This window comes from Zingiber officinale, chromosome 5B (genome assembly GCF_018446385.1).
Source record: "Zingiber officinale cultivar Zhangliang chromosome 5B, Zo_v1.1, whole genome shotgun sequence".
NCBI lineage: Eukaryota > Viridiplantae > Streptophyta > Magnoliopsida > Zingiberales > Zingiberaceae > Zingiber > Zingiber officinale.
This window is the reverse complement of record NC_055995.1, coordinates 106,626,725-106,640,117: the sequence shown is the minus strand read 5'-3', so window position 1 is coordinate 106,640,117 and position 13,393 is coordinate 106,626,725. Positions and strand designations below refer to the sequence as shown.

Sequence of the window (13,393 nt, the reverse complement as noted above, 5' to 3'; positions counted from 1 at the left end):
GATAAAGAAATAAGAGAAAAAACAAAAGATTTACCATGAAATCTAAAGTTTGTCACTTTAAAAAAAAAATTCAAAAAATTCATATATTTTTTTTCTTTGAAGGGTAGCAGGGAAACTCAGTGGGTGCTGTTGAACCTCAACTGAGTTTTCAACTAACACTAAAATTTCAAGGAACATTAGCTGTAGCCATTGCTGTTCCATTCCCTTCCACAAAAACTTCCTTGGAATCTTTTGCCTACGCAATCTCCCTTTCTGATAACGACAACGACCGATGAAGCAAATGCGGTTTGTGGCAAAAGGTATTTGAATTTGAACACCAGACAACATGCTAGAAAAGTAGCCAAATCACACTCCCTGCTAACCACTTCACCATCCACACTTACATTGGTTCCTCAAGACCGGCTTCCAGTGGATGCGATTGAAGATTTCATACTCAAAGCTACTGCTCTTCCATTTATACTTGTCAATGATGGCCAATTCTATTCTGACAAGAAGAGTGAATGGTAATGGATGAGCAAAATCCAATTCGTTCTTGGATGCATCCCTTCCAAACAAAAACAGAAGTTACGAAATTGTATCTACATACAAATTCTTGGCATCATAATGGTATCATTTATGTTCTGAAGTTTTAAATCTTATGAATATTGAAACTAGAGTGTTTTATTTTGATTAGTTTGTAGCAAATTAGGCAATTCTTTTGGAAAAAATAGGGTAGTCGGTTCCAAGTTTGATCAAAGTATTTTAGGAATATGTTAATTTGTTGCTATCTTTTAAATAAAATGGGGCATGCATGTTAATAAATTTGAGTTCTCTTCAAGAGTTTAGATTTTCATCTTCGTGAGTTTTGCTTGTTGCATCAAGTGGTACTATGTTTGAGTCCTTAGTTGAGTGTTTGATAAGTGTTAGAGTTCTCTCACGCATCCTTCTAACACGCAGCTAAGGGAAAGTTTGTCTAGATTAAATGCCATAAGAGCCTTCACCGTCCCATCAAGACTTACTAATGCCAGGGTAGAAAATTCTCACGGCAAGAAAAATAACAATCAGGGATCGGAATTTCAGCAATGGAAGAACAGCAAGACACCTTCTCAATTTTTTTAAATATCTAAGGATGGAATTCTAATTTCAACGAATTAATGAATAAATTTCTTTTAACGAGCGTTTGATCTAAGAATGCTGAACTAATGGACCGCTCACTACAAACGTTTTTCAATTTATTTTGATAGTCGATAGAAAACTTTCGTTAGACCGGCCGATCACCCCTAGAATTAGTCAGCGTAAGCTAGATAGTTAGGACTAAAAAAATTCACATATTTTCACAATTATATGATATTCTCTACTTTGGGCCAAATTTTCATGAATTTATTTTATGGTTATTCTCAAAAGACTTCAAACCAATTGAGATATCTTTTATTTTTTAAACTCATGATCTTTTCTATGTATTTTCAATTTGGAACTTTGATTGTATTCTCAACCCTTAAACGAAATACTACTATTACTCTCATGGTTCGGGTATCCCTCAAGCATTTGATTACTCTTGACCTACTCCAACCTCCCCTCAAACATCCAGTTACTCTTGACATGTTCCGAGACTCCTCGCAAGCATCCAGTTATTCTTGACCTACTTTGGGTCTCCCCTCAAGCATCCGGTCATTATTGACCTGTTTCGAGTCTCCCCTCAAGCATTTAGTCACTCTTGACCTACTCTAGGCCTGCCCTCAACTTCATTCAAGGCCACCCCATATAGCATCCGGTCTAAACCATGGCTCTGATACCATTTGCTAGGACCATGAGAGTTAAAGGAGGGTGAATAGTTCACTTCACTTCTTCAATTTTGATTTGCAGCGGAAACTTGAAGCAAAGCAAACCAAAATGCTAATACATTTGATTTACTTGGTATCTGCCTCCTTGAGATGACAAATCCAAGGGTCAACTCCTAACTCTCTTCTTCCACTAAAACTTCTCCTTCACGAATAAAAATTGAAAGTGGAGAAACCTTTTACAACAGTATTACAAGGAGTCTACAACTCTCACTCAAAGAAAGGTAACACAAAGAAGATGTAGAAAACATTACAAGTTAAGCATGATTCTCCTTCTTTTGGTTACTTGAGAGTGTTGCAAATGAGAGCTTGAGAACAATCTTGAGTTGAAAGAGTACAATGGAACAATAGTATCTTCTTGTGTCCTAATCCCCTTATAAACACTTCAAAATCATATCATTTCTCTATTTTTTAGTCACCGCCAATAAATTGGTAAATCCTAACAAAGGGTGTTTGAATTCCTTAAACCTCAAGCACATGTCTTCCTTTAATATACCAATTAAAATCAATTACATCATGCTAGATGAACCTCGTATTTCCTAGACTTTGTGTCTGGAGCTTTCTCATCTTTAGGTCTTCATTTACCCTAGCATCCGACTAAAAATTTTTTTAAAAAAAATAAATTTTTTTAAAAAAATGGATAAATCTTGATTAGCTTTTAATAAGATATAATGATAATCCATTATTCTAGAAGTGGTGTGTTCCAAAAAAAAAAAACTCTTATGCAACAATCTTATCATGCAATTTAGTCTTCTTATGATGCAACAATACTTATCATGCAATTTAACTCCTCCCCCTCCCCTGCCTCACAAAGGGCCTAGAGTGGGCCTTCCTCCACATCCCCATGAGCAAAGGTCCCACGTTGTACAATACATAGAGGTAGAGCGGATGAGATTCCCTGAGCCCCCTAGATGGACTCCAAAGTTCTGCATTTACTATCGATCAAAGATGCACAATACTCAAGATTGCTACCACTACAATCAAAAGAAGCGTCGGGAGGCTAACTAGGGATTCTACCAGTGCTCTCCGTCTCCTAACTGTTGACGCTATCATTGGTCGAATGGGCCACCTAGAAGGGACCATCGAGATGCTAGAGGCACCAGCAAACGCCCCAACAACAATAAAGTTGGGCTCAAGCCTGTGCCCTGGACAAACAGGAGCATCTCCCAATACGGTAAGAAGAAAACTCAATCAAGAGGCCTAACCGACGGAGACTCCAATCCTGTGAGAATTCGCACGCCTGCCGATTGGAAATCTATGTAGTCAGTTGTAGCTAAGAGCAGGATAAGTGCCCGAGATTAGTTTTAGGTCTAAGGATTTAAAAGGGGTGGAAGTACCCCATGATGATGCTTTAATTATTAAGGTTGTTATAGCTAATTATAACATACACCATACGTTTGTTGATACAAGCAACTCGGTCAACATTATCTTCAAGAAGGCGATCAAGCAACTCCAAATAGAAAAGAGCAGCTCTAGTCTAATAACAATGCACTTGCACTTTTCATTTCGTAATTCTAGTTTAGATGTTCTGCGCTTTAAACGTTTGTAAGAAGAGGCTACTCTGCCCACTGCATTGAAGGAGAATTTTAGTTGAGCTTTTTTCATTGCCTTAGATTAACAACCACATAAGTTGTAATCAAATAATTCCTACCGCTTCATTATATTGTTTATGTTTTTATTTGTTTAAATTAATGTGTGTTCCTTGATAAGTTTGGTAGCAAGATATTTGAATTTGACTTGCAAGCTCCTACAAGTGACATTAGAGCCAAACCGGTCTAAAAGGACTAATTGCTAGCTAAAGCAAGAAGATGATGGTCAAATCGAGCATTCATCCACCAAAGTTTGAGGCGAATTTCATGATTTAGAAATTAAAAAGGAAATGGAGATATTTTTAAAACTGATTTTAAGAATCTTTTAACAATAAAGTATGATTTTGTAATACCCAAAGATTAACATGGAGAAGAAAAGGAAAAACATCTATGGAATAAGAAGGAGCAGAATGACTTCATAGCCAATAATAAAGCAGAATTTCATCTGTTAAGCACACTGTCGCCTCAAGAAATCAATAGAGTTGGTGCCTATGAATCCCCAAAAGAATTTTGGGAGAAATTCCTAAAGTTACACGAAGGAACCTCGGGGGCTAAACTCCTAAGACAGGATCTCCTCCGAAACCAACTCAGTAACCTCTGGACGGATGGAAAAGGAAGAAACAGTAGCTTATCTACAAGCAAGGATTAATTAAGGAGCTGATCACCGAACTTATGAACCTTGGAGAAATAGTAATGAATCAGGATTTGCAAAGGTATGCATTAATTGTGTTCCTGAGAACACCACAATGGATGTCTATAGTAGACTCCTATTATATTTCCAAGAACCTTGAGGTAAGTAGTTTAGAAAATTTATTCTCTATATTTGAATTACACGATTCTCGATGTACATGACAAAGAAAGGAGCTAAATAAGGGTTTAGCAATACAAGCCGATAAGATCGAGTTGGACTCCGAATCATGACTTGACAAACATGAAGAAACTTTTATGGTAAGAAAGTTTTTAAAGTTCTTTAAATCTAATAACTTTGATAAGAAATAAGCAATCAAGCTACTTTGAAGCAAAAGAAAGATTCTATGCTACAACTGTCAAGAAAAAGGGCATATCAAAGACAACTGCCTGAAATTGAAAAGCAAGGCAAAAGAAAAAAAAGTATAGGACCAAGATAGTTAAAACATAAGAATCTCAAAGCTATATGAGATGAGTCGTCATTGGAAGAGTCTGAGCTCAAAGAATACGCCGGACTAGCACTAATAGCTAGTCACCGAGAAGAAGACGACAAAGCCATTTCCAAGGAGAGCATCAATGAAGGGGAAGCGTTTACGGATAAGTCCGAGACTGTAAGTGAAGTACGTCTCTTATCTTCTGATAAATTATATGAAGCCATCAAAATGTTAAGCAGATCTCTATGTAAAACAAGCTATGGTCAAAATATCTAGAGTCAAAGAAAAATTATGCTTTATTAGTAGAAAATTTTGACAAAATTCAAACAAAAAATCCAAAACTTAAAGAAGAAATAGAATTATTGAAAAGGAATTATGCATCCTCAAATTTGAATGTTTCACCAATTTCAAATTTTAGAAATACAAAGAGCTAAATTGGTATATTAAAAAATCATAGAGACCAAATTACTAAAAGTGTGAAAAATTACATTCCACAAAAGTATTTAATAAATCTAAAGGTAGGAATTCATTTTGAGTTTCTAAATCATACTTAGGTTAAATTAATTTTGTATGCAAGCTTAAATTTAATTTGGTTTGAATTTTACATTTTTAACAAAATTAATTATTTCATAGACCTTTCGTTTATATTTTCTATTTATTTTTTTTGTAAAAAATAAAGGTATTATCTGTTAAGATAAAACAAAATTAGATTTAACCATTATATTATTTTTTTAAAAAATTTATTTCAAAAAATAAATTTTAAAATACAAATGTTTCAAATTGATTTTTGAAAATCTTTGTTTTTATAATAAATTATGTTTTCTGTTAGCTTAAGAATATTTAAGATTTTTTTTTTGGCTATTATATAATTTTTATGAATTTTTGATAAAAAATATAATTTTAAAATTTAAAGTATTTAGGAAATTAATTTTTAAAATCTTAATTTTTTAACTGAAGACCGTTATATTTTAGATTTTTTAAAAAATAATTTTAAATGATAAATTTTATTTTTAATTATTTAAATTAAAAAATAATTATTTTTGCTCAAAATAATTTATTCTGGTCAAAATAAAATATGGTTGTCATAAAATATTTTATCCTTATCCAACTCCAACTTAGTTCTATTTGACCATTACAAAAAATTTTAATATTTTTTCAAAATTTAAAAATTATTTTTTACAAATAGAGAATTAATTGGTAAAAAATTACTATCTTTGAAAAATAATTTTGGTAAAAAGATATGTTCTTTTTTACTCTGTTTACAACCCTTAAAATTTTTTTGAATATTTTTCGAATTTTTTTTATATGATCAAAGGAGAAGAAATTAGGGATTAAGTTAAGGGGGAGGTATAACATTTTTCTTAGATTTATTGCAAACTTATTATTTGTACTAAATGCAAATATATTTGTTTTAGAATAAATTATTTTATTATTTATTTTACCTTAATTTAACTTGAGTTGATGCACATAAAAAAAGAAAAACTGTAAGTACCCCAGATTGATTTTGATGTGATCAACCGAGTTATGTTAGACTCTATAATTTTGATCTCTTTTGTCTAAGTGTGTAAGGACTTAGAAACACAAGAAGTCGAGTGGAAGATGCAATAAGCGAAAATGATGACATGGGAAGTGAATCGACGGGCTTGGTGCATTTGAGAAACAAGGAGCTATGGAATCATACACCAACGGATGAGAATGATACGTGTGGCGCTTCCGAGGAAGGAGAAGCCAACTTTGGGTTTGGATGAGCTCAACTTTGGATGGTTGGAGTATCGCCCAAGCGATTGGACGAGAAAATGGTCAACTTCTAAGTTGACCGTGTCCAAGTGCCCAGACTCTAGGTGTCCGGACCGAGTCTAAGTGTTCGAATTGTTTTGGGCATGTTAGCGAGCCATTGGTCGAAGAGGATCAACATGGAGTCCATGTCAACCAACTCCAGGCGCCCAGACTGGGTCTAGGCACCCAGGAAGTGAATATCCATTTAGAGAGAAGACGATGAGGAGTGGATTGATTCGACCGAGTTCAAGAGCCTGGGAGGTGTCAAGTCAGCAAACTGTTAACTTTAACTAGTGAGCTATAAATAGAACCCTGTTGCTCAAAGTCTAATAACAACACACTTGTACTTTTCATTTCATAATTCTTGCTTAATTGTTCTGCACTATAAATATTTGTAAAAGGTTACTCCGTCCTCTGTATTGAAGGAGAATTTTAGTGGAGTTTTTTCATTGCCTTAGATTAACAACTATCTAGATTGTAACTAAGTAATTCTTATTTCTTCTTTATTTTTTATATTTTTATTTGTTTGAATTAATGTGTGTTCCTTGCTATGTTTGGTAGCAAGAGATTTGAATTTGACTTGTAGGATATTCACCCCTAACCCTCTAGCCAGCCAACCCGGACCTACAAAATTGTGATGGCTCAAACAATTACCTTAGTTGGGCAATTGATTGCCAAGCCAAAATTAGCGAACTGAATCAATTTTGATCGATTGGCTGAATCGACTATAGCTACCAATTGATTCACCATTTTCACCAATCAATCGAGAGCCTTGAAGTCTAACAGAAATGATTTTTAGCGATCAGTTTGATCGATTGAAGTTACCAATTTATTGATGATTTACATCAATCGATTGATAATTTTGAAATCAGGTACAGAATCGATTTAAATCAATTAGGATAATCAATTGAAGCCACCAATACACCAATTGATTGTCAATATTGAAATCAAGCACAAAAGGCTCTGGGATCGACTGCGTGAATCGATTGGTGGCAACCAATTGATTGTCATGATTCAACAATAGATTGATACTTGTGTTGTTGAATACAGAATGTTTTTTAATCAACTAGTGGGATCAATTGGTGATACTTATTGATTGGCACACACCATCAATCGATTGATGGTATTGAAGTCACATATAGCAAACTTTCAAATAGATTGATGGTACTAAAGTCGCACATAGTAAGCTTTCAAATAGATTGAGGTAATCGATTAGTTGTTGTCAATCAATTGTTGTAAGATATTAATCGATTAAAAAGTTTAATTATGAGCAATTAAGGGTAATTAAGTACTTGTATGTTCCATTAAGGTTCTTAGGGAAGTCTTCGGTCTATCTACACATGTTCTTCTAAATTGAATTATTGTGAAAGTGAAAAGAAAGACACCTTAGGTAGGTTTAGTGTATTTTGTGTAAATAGATGCATATCTATACGAAAAGTAATTGACCCAAAGGAAAATTATTTTTATGTCAAATATATGTTCAATGTAGCTTACAACTAAAGAATAAATTTTAATTTTTTGTTCAAATCATGCACAAAATATGTCGGCCCAAAAGAAGACATATTGTGTGTCTAATTAAGGTTATTGTGAGCTATGGACCATTTTATAATTCATATAAAGTGTCCAAGTATGCGTATAATATGATAACCCAAAGGAAGACACATTATGTTGCTACCTAAGATTTGAGTTATATTAGAAAGTACCGCTAACAAATTACATTTTTAATCCACAGATAATGTGTAATGTTGTATTTAGTATCTCATAAAGAGCTCATTCATATGTTTTTTTTTTATATTATTGTATACTTTATATGATATTTACTATCTTGCTTATATCTATTCTTGGTTTTAATTAAATCATAAGTTTACATTGTTTTCACCCTTATAATTCTAGTGCAATTAATAATTGTGAGTATTAATAACATCCCTATATTGACTAGTTCTAACTTTGCATAATGGAAAAAGTACGTGATCATAGTCTTGAGATGTATAAACTTAGACTATGCATTGAGACATAATTGTTGGTGCAGGAAACATCAATGATCGAACCTATGTTTTGATTATGTCAAAGGGTTCAAAGTTAAGGTGTTTTGTTATCTGATATCTTGAATGAGCATTGTAGGAAAGTCCTAAGTTTACTTAGACAAAAGTCCTAGCTGCGGTTAGGTAAAGGGAAAATCCTAGGAGGTGGTAACCCTAGGAGGTGGTAACCTTATGCGGAAAGGCTTGGCGGGTCGGAGCTTCGGGCAAACACTACAAGAAAAAAGACAAACAACAACGGTTTTAAACCGTTATCGTAGGCTATTTTGAACTGTTGTTAAAGACTGTGTTGTTAAAAGGGGTGGCCAACGACAACAGTTTTTAACCGTTGTCTTTGAAGGCAAAGACAACATTTTTACAACGGTGAAAAACTGTTGTCTTTTCCTACAAAGACAACAGTTTTTCACCGTTGTCTTTGAGCGTATGCCTAGGCTTTTCAACAACAGTTTTGAATTGTCTACGACAACGGCTAAAAAGCGTTGTCTTTTTTGCCAATGACATCGGTTTGACAACGGTTAAAAACCGTTGTCTTTTTAGGCAACGATGTTAAATAACATCAGTTTGTCACTATTGTCTTTTAACGCCATTGACAACAGTTTGACATATTTAAACTGATGTCTTTGGGTACAATATACAATATTTTGACAATAAATAAAAAACTTATTAATCTTTTCCTACTCAATGGTTTATAAAAAACATCCAGTGCAAATTTCATTGATAAAAAACCTACATAATCAATATTTACAATGTAAATTTCATTAAAGTACCAAACATCATCATCCAAACATCATTAAAGTTCCAAACATCAACATTCAAACATCACAAAAGTTTACACAGCCAAAAGTTTATATATATCACACATATAGTCCAAAATATCATGTTTTGTTGGAGCACGTCTTCTCTACCTGTGCATCTTCTAAACTGCAGCCTTTTCTGGTTTCTCCTCCCTCCTAGCTTCTCTTTTCTTCTCCTTTCACAGAAACGGGTCATTATCTTTTCCCTGAGGTAAATAGCATATGATTGCAAGTTAATTCATTTCCCAGGAGTAAATGACATAAAAAATGGATCTCTTGGAAATTTCACACCTGACCTTATTACAGCTTTACAAAAACTCAGAGTAGTATGTCTTAAAAGACCAGCTATATGGCTTTACAAGTAACTCTTAAGTATGGTAAACCAAACCTATCAACTTTACATATACCAAAAAAAATTCTATCCAATTTGAAGTCTAGCGAAACTCCATCTACTATAGGTTCAACTGCTTTGTTAGCGAGATAATCCGCCAGCAATTTCTTTAGTAAATCAGCATAATTATTTAAATTAATCTAAAAATCGAAGACTTGCAGATCTACATATAGCATTTGCTTAATTAATAGCAAATTCAGGAAAATCTACTTGCAGAAATGGCTTAGAGCAACAACCAGATTCTGGTTCTATCATCGAGCATCAAAAAAGCATTATAGAATCTAGCTAAATTAGACATGAAAAATCAAGTTCCAACTTATTTCCAGAGCATACAAAATCACAAATACAAACAAGGGCTGAAGCAACAAAGCAGCACACAGAGAATCAAGCAAACAAGCTTTACTAATTTAAATTCACAGAGCAAGCAAATTGATCAACCCACAATTATCATAAGGATCTACTCTCTTGATACTCAAATAGACTCAGTAAACGGCCTAACTTCTAGCAGGAATCAAAATTCCTAACTATATTAGCATTTTCCCCAATTCATATTCGAATAAAATTCTCCGACAATCATGCAAAAGCATAGAGATGGTTTATTTAGTTTTTACACGGAATAGAGAGTAGAAAAGAGCAATCCAAACTTCCAACAACATCATAGAGGATACCGCTAATTAGATCATGGAAATCACACAGATAAAACTAGTAAAGAACATAAAAGCCCAAGATTTAACGATGAGACTGAGGGATTTAACAAAGGACCTGCATCTAACCATGTATCAAACCAGAAATTAATATGATCTTCACCTAAACGCCATCTAATCTGCTCTTCTGCTACGTTTCTCATCTGTAACGTCCTTTTCCAACAATGTGAAGATTGTTTTTGAGTAAAACCACCACAGGAGAGACTGACCCACAGTACATGCTAGACAGAAATTTCGACAAGTGTGTTCTCTACTCCCAATCCTCCTTCTAGCTTAGGTTTACAAATATCTTTCCAAGAGATCCAGTGAATCTTCCTATTGGAACTGATAGAACCCCAGAAAAAATTGGCCATAATCATCTCAATTTGATGTAAAATACCCCCTTCGTCACTATTAATAATGGAGTCATCTAAAAAATGAAGATGCTGCAGTAACAAGATTATTACCCTTCTAAACAAAGACATCTACATTATAAAATTGAGAACCCCAGAAAGTTTGTTATGTAAACCAAAATACAGTATACATATTTGACAAAGGATTAAGGTTAATCAATTTTTATATTTGACAAAGGATTAAGTTATCGGTTTGTATTTGATGTTGGTGCATCAAGTATGCAGTTTAGTCATGCCGATTGGATTTGGTAAATGGACTCAGAGACAGATATCTCCAAATCAAGTGCAATCAAGTATAAGCAGCATGTATTCAATTTAACTGAATATTATTATTGTCAAATGCAATAAGATGAACTCATGTATATACCTATTCATAAATATGATCTTGTATGCATTCTGCTATCTCAGAGCGCACTTCATCAATTTCTTCTTGAGAGTACTCCGCTTTTGTGAACTGTGAACACACATAAATTATATGATCTTAAAGAACAAAATATAATTAATTGGAAAAAAATAATAACTAAATAACAATTCGTGAAGTGATACCAAAGATCATTTTGAGAAATTCGTCCTAGTTGATCTACTAAGATTACCCCAAAGAAGTCATTTGATATGATTCCCATGCTGTGAGCATAAGGTATTTTAGAATTGGTATCGACTTTTCCACCCGTGGATGGATTGCCAATCAAGTAACCCTGAAAGCCAAGGCTTTTTCTTTCATATAAACTATGACATAATTTAAAGATCAAAATTAGATTCTTTCCCTTTATTGCCAGTGGCCCATCAATTCAAGCAATTTACCTGAAGGTTAAGTAATGGTTCTTTCCCTTCATCAATACCTGAATTACAGTAAATGAAAATGGCATGTAAATTAACACCCTCATCAATAGTTTACATTAAAAGTAGAGTTACCATCCAATATTCTTTTGGCCACCATAGGTACAATTTTTCCAGCATATGAATCCCCAGCAATGTAGAGGGGATTGGAGATGAACTGTGGGTGCTCAACAAGCCACTGCAAAAGTGAAAGATTACATATTTAAGGCACTTACAGTAATTACATCAGGAATATATATGATCTTTCCCACCTGTAAAAGAAACTTAGAAGCCTGTTCGGACCAAATAGTATCGTTGGCATCATACCCTTCATATTTTCTTGAGTATGAGAATCCATAACCCAACGGGGAATCTACAAAGATAATGTTGGCTACCTGCACGAATGTTTTCACACAGACAGGACAAAAGCATGTATCATATTGCTTCCTCAATTATTGATCAAGAAGAAGAAGTTACCTTGGTCCAGGAATAAGGATGGTAGACCAAGCTTCCCTTATATGGTCCAGGAAACTTAAAGATATGGTCCAGGACTATTACATCTCATCATCTCAAGCAAACTTAGCATAGTCAGATATGAACCAGACTGAGTTAGGAGAACATCTTTCAAACTTGTATGACAGCAAGCTAACCAAGGAAACTTCAAAAAGACCGATATGCATCTTGCAATCTTCTACAATTTCCGCCCTACAAAGGTGGACTAAGACATGAGTCACAATCTTTATTAGTCTACATGATGAAATCTAATTGCTTGTAACTTCACCCAGATAGTTTTTGTAACCAAGTCCAACTGGATATAACTTGCAAATTCAAATTCTCAGTCCTCATCCAGTTCTAAGCGCATTTCTTCATCAAGATGAATAACTAAGTTGTAGGTTTGCATACTCACTTTGCCTTTTGAGATCACTTGCCTACTAGAAAAGTCTGCACGGGTCAAGATCATCCCATCAGGATCAATGATAGTGCCAGAACCTATACCCATTATAGGCATAGGACCATATACATCTAAAAAGAAGTATTGGAAAAAGCTCATCGTTCAAACGAATACACCTAAAAAAAATCCACATATTGAGGAAATCTGAAGACACAATAAAGTCCTTTCACCTTCAGTAAGACATATATTCACCACGGCAGGACCAGCTATCACGGCCGCTTTGACAATAGAGTTCCTTTTGAGGCATCCACTGCAGCATGCCACGTCCTTACTTGAATCCGGAGGTGGAAGAGGGCACGCGGTTGGAAAATGCCGTGCAAAAAACTCTACGAATCAGATTAAAAGATTATGCAACTCCAAATCGATGAAAGAAAACTTTAAGGACGATAGGTTAGGTTTAAACCTGGAGAAAAGACTGAGAATGGAAGCGTGAAATCTTGTGAGAAAATCGACGAAGTCGAAGACAGAAATTGCCGAAACGGATCGTATATCGAAATGGCGACATCTTTTACGAAGGGGAGCACATGCGTGAGAAAGAAGAGAAAATATTGAGAAAGGAGGTGAAGGGAAAAGGAAGAAAGGAGGGTTACTTGTGGGGAGGGAGGGGCCGTCGGAGGAACCGAGAGTGAAGGCGGTGAGAGCGAGGAAGCCAGTGGCGACACCACGGCGGGGATGCTGCAACAGGAGACGCCGAAACATGATTCACCGTCGCCGATCGTAGACCAAGCTTCCCTTGGTCATGTAGGGAAGGGGGCCTTGGAATCCAGGTAAATAGGTGACCACAGAAGATGAGAGAGCAGAGGAAAAGAAGCAGAGAAAGATCAGTGAGACAATCAGGAGAGGGATTTCCATCTTCCTCCTCCTCCTTCCTTCTTCTTCCTTCTTGTGTTGGAACTGGCTGAAAGTCGAGGCGACGAGGAGGAGGCGGTGAAGATGGCTGAAAGTAGAGGCCGCGAGGAGGAGGTGGCGAGGCCGAAAGTTGAGGCGACGAAGAGGGCGGCG

General features: G+C 35.1%; 1 long non-coding RNA gene across 1 annotated transcript; it reads right to left on the bottom strand.

Annotated features, from left to right (window-relative positions):
- Positions 1–11,428: 11,428 nt before the first annotated feature.
- LOC121987716 lies at positions 11,429–11,795 on the bottom strand. The gene is made up of 3 exons (XR_006113705.1): positions 11,712–11,795; positions 11,536–11,638; positions 11,429–11,462 (listed from the first exon to the last, which is right to left on the bottom strand). It is a non-coding gene; the product is annotated as an uncharacterized LOC121987716 (long non-coding RNA).
- Between the last annotated feature and the right edge of the window lie 1,598 nt (positions 11,796–13,393).